At 34.2% G+C, this 4,223-nt stretch overlaps 2 protein-coding genes across 4 annotated transcripts in view; one reads left to right on the top strand and one right to left on the bottom strand.

The window, feature by feature from the left end:
• Positions 1-4,223, top strand: part of LOC128880802 (FMRFamide receptor-like) — a 41,913-nt gene that overhangs the window by 11,898 nt on the left and 25,792 nt on the right. The window lies entirely within an intron of this gene.
• Positions 1-4,223, bottom strand: part of LOC128880801 (uncharacterized) — a 51,452-nt gene that overhangs the window by 36,452 nt on the left and 10,777 nt on the right. The window lies entirely within an intron of this gene.

Here is a 4,223-nt window from a genome sequence, read left to right as displayed (position 1 = left end):
GAATAAAATATATTCTTATTTAGGTTCAATTTTTGTAGGCACGTTCGCGAAGATTTTATTTTACATAAAGATCCGCTGTCTAGTCATAAGAATAGTACTAATACTTATTGCTTCTATATTTTTACCTACTTTTAGCATTTTTTTGTTAATTTCACAAATTATATTAACTAGTAAATGTTGTTTGGACTATATCTATCTTAGAGATTTTCAAGAATATGTAAAATATCGTTGATTATAAAAAGGAAAGTTAATAAACTACAATTTCCTCCAAATTTTTTGAAGAAATTAATCGGTGTACGAATACATTCTACACCCACCGTATGTAAAATGATAGTTTCGGAGATAGTCTTTCGCAGCTGAAACTTTAGGGAGTCGTTTCACTCCCTAAATATGGACACGGGACAATATAAAAAAATTCGTATACTTTATTTTTCGGTCATTTAAAACATATCCAAAAATCAAAACAATTGGAGGGGAACACGTAAAAAGATTTCCTTGTCAGTGTAGTCGCTAATAACATAGGATGTTAATGCGACGTTAAACCTTTAAATAAAAGAGAAAAAAAATTTCTTCGTTCGTTAATTCGTTTGACGATTGTTCCGTGGTTCGATCAGGTTAACCGTTGGGCAATTGTTAACCTACGCGCGAGTCGAGTAATCGCTTATGTATGTCATGGTTTCGCGATATGCGTATACACGGTAAATGCGGGCTGAGGGGTCGAAAACTGAACAGATCACAAGGTAAAAGAACGTTCTTTGTACCTTTATTTTACTTTCAAAGTATCCGTTTTAGCGAATCGAAAGCAAAACGCTCCGAATACGGGATTTGCAAGTATTATTTATTTATATATTTCTGATTGTGCACATCAACGGTTATCCTTCAATCGTGCCGCGTCTCGTCTCGTCTCGTCACGTAAACGTGCAGTAGAGACTCCCGTATCCGAATTAAAAGGGAGACAAAAGTGGCCGGATAGTGGATTTCTCGGATAATAGAACAATTACTTTCTTTCGCATTAAATATCATTTATTCAAGTAGAAATGAACAAAATTGAGTTTCTTTCAAAAGGGTCCTATATCATTTTAGCAGGAATTAGATTCCCGTTGTGCCTCGAACCACAGAAGTCCTTTTTAACCGACTTCGGAAAGGGTGCATTGTATTTAATAATGCCGTATTTAATAATTTAACCAAATTCATCGAGAACTGGTGAGTAACAATGCAGTTTAAATAGAAATTATTTCATACTTTTCGGAGCATTTTCTCATACTTTCAAGCAATAACTAGAAATTATTTCATATTTTTTAGTGAGATTTTAATGTTTTTCGAAGTCGGTTATATTTTTTTTCCAAAAATTATTCTATTCAAATGACTCGAATGCTTCGACATGAGAAAGGACGTTGTGCGGATAATAAAACGTCCGTATATTAGGGGATTCGGATAATGGGGGTACGGATGCGGGAGTCTCTACTGTACTTGTACCAACGACTATCGGTAAATAGGCCAGTCTTTTAGACACCAAAAATTTCGCGATTTTTCGACTGTAAAGGTCGACTCAGACTATACGACACGGACCGTCACGTTCCGGCATCGACACGTACCGGCACCGACACGACAAAACATTAAAACACGCGTTTTAATGGAACTATTCACACTTAACAGACACCGACCTGAACGTTCCGTCAACGGGAATAGTGTGAATAGTTCCATTAAAACGCGTGTTTTAATGTTTTGTCGTGTCATTGCCGGAACGTGACGGTCCGTGTCGTATAGTCCGAATCGACCTTAACTCGGCTGACTCACATTTCTGAGGGTTGCAAATCTACATTTATATTGGATGATTGTATAAGTTCGTGCCCGATTGTCATAGACGTTGCTACGACAACTCCATTATTTTTGTTTGGTTTGGTTTACCCACTAAATAGACTATATTATCATATGCAAAATTAAACTGTGGAAATGAATGGCGACTACATAATTGATTAATAAAATCATATTCTTTGAAATTTAACACATTAAACTTCATTTTTAAATCGGGCACGAACTTATGCAACCATCCAATACTATCTGTGTGTGGTCCCTAACAACATATCAAACAATCAAATAAAAATATTTACGGTACTTTATGCAATGTTTGGCAATGAATTGTCTAACGTGACTGGCCTAAAAGAGTTTTAAACGGTCGTAACATTATCATTTCGAATTTCACGCGAGTGTGTTAAACACCCGAAACACGAAACACGGAATAGTAATGGGCGTCGACGTGCTTTGTTATCCTATGAATATCGTGTACGAAATCTCGTCAAAGTTCAATTAACGTTGGACGGACGTCGAGTGTCTATGATTCTTTTATCATCGTACGGATTAGGGAGCGACGAGCATCGCCAACTTAGTTATTCCGGCTCGACGGTCATCAGACATTCAAGAAACCTGCATACACATGACTCTAATTAACATAGAAAACAGAAATTGTAATCTGCCCGACCGTCGCCGACACCGACGCCGACGGTATCGATGTCATCGCGATGAGGATCGTTGACTCGAAATTCATATCTCCAGGGGATAGACAACCCGTTCAAACTCTAACGGTTGCATGTGTAATTGGGTAGATACCAAACCTGGGAAACAAGCGATGTTTAAATACAGTGGGTGTCGAATGTATTCACCGATCAATTTCCCAAAAAACTTTTGTGTGAAATTGTAGTTTCTTAATTTCTTTTTTTATAATCAATGATATTTTACATATTCTCGGAAATCTTTAAGATAGATATAGTCCAAACAACATTAACACACCCTTAACTTTATTATTTTTTTTCTCGGTTACGATTTCAGATAGTCATATTCTGCAAAAATGAAAATATTCTTTCTTATTAACTGCATCTCATATATTTTTGCCAGGGTATTTTTTTAATTATTAAGGGTAGAAAATAAATAATTTATTTTTCCCGGGTGGTAATTGCAAACAACCCTGTGAGTGATACCTACCAAAAAAATCCGGAATGATGATCGGTTATTTAGCTGACACATGTAAAAGTTTCAGAACGGTGGGAGTCCTGGAACAAGGTTAAATAATTAAAAAGAAACAAAAATCCCATGCGTTACGTTCCGTGCAATGAGCTGAAGTAGAATGAGATAATGGTCAGACACACTACGCGTATCGTTACAGCTATGCATACGACAGGGAGGCAACCAGTTTCAACAAGTTTGTAAATAATGTCATAAAATTTTCCTTAAAAGTATTCTGTTTATTATTTCTTAAACGATATCTAGACATTGTTTACAAACACGCGCTGTGCGTCGCTCGATGTATTCTAACTTAGTTGTAAATAATTGAAAAGGGAAACAACAAGTCCAAACAACATTTACTAATAAATATAATTTGTGAAATTAACAAAAAAAGTGCGAAAAGTGGGTAAAAGTATAGAAGCAATAAGTATTTGTACGATTCTTATGACGAACCATTTACAGTAGAGTTTGTAACGTAAACACATTAGTTTATTGCTCCGTACGAATTAGAAAACATCAAATTTCCAGGAAAGTACTTTTAAAAATGACTCTAATAGAGGAATTGAAGAAGATCCCACTTGGAATAACTAATAATTTAATTAATTTAACGCTTAGAAAAGTTACAATAATTATAAAATCAAATGGAAATTCCACGAAAGAAGTATTATATACTTGTACATTAATGTAAATTTCGTTCTTTTTTAAAATGAAGTTTTAAAAATTAAACAGTTGTGCGAATACTTCTAGAAATATTGCTTCAATATTTCTATCGATTAATTGTTTGTTTTTGTTAATTTAGCAACTTACATAAATAGCTATTTTTTTCGTAATCTATCTATTCTAGGGATTTCCGAGAATATGTAGAATGTCATTGTTTATAAAAAATAAGTTAATAAATTACAATTTCACATAGTTTGTTTGGAAATTGATCGGTGTAAGAATACTTTCTATACCCACTGTATCTCCAGAGGATAGGCAAATCGTTCAAACTCTAACGGTTGCATGTGTAATTGCGTTGGTACCAGACTTGGGTAAACAAGCGATGTTTAAATAAGTAAAACGGTGATTTCAATATGAAATCAAACAAACATACATTACGTCGGTTCCATCTATGCTTGGTTTAATAAATTTTGTACGGGTCCAAAATTTACCAGTCGAGTATTATTATTATTATTATTATTATTATTATTATTATTATTATTATTATTATTATTATTATTATT

The sequence above is a fragment of the Hylaeus volcanicus genome, chromosome 8, assembly GCF_026283585.1.
Source record: "Hylaeus volcanicus isolate JK05 chromosome 8, UHH_iyHylVolc1.0_haploid, whole genome shotgun sequence".
NCBI lineage: Eukaryota > Metazoa > Arthropoda > Insecta > Hymenoptera > Colletidae > Hylaeus > Hylaeus volcanicus.
This window is presented reverse-complemented; position numbering and strand designations above follow the sequence as displayed.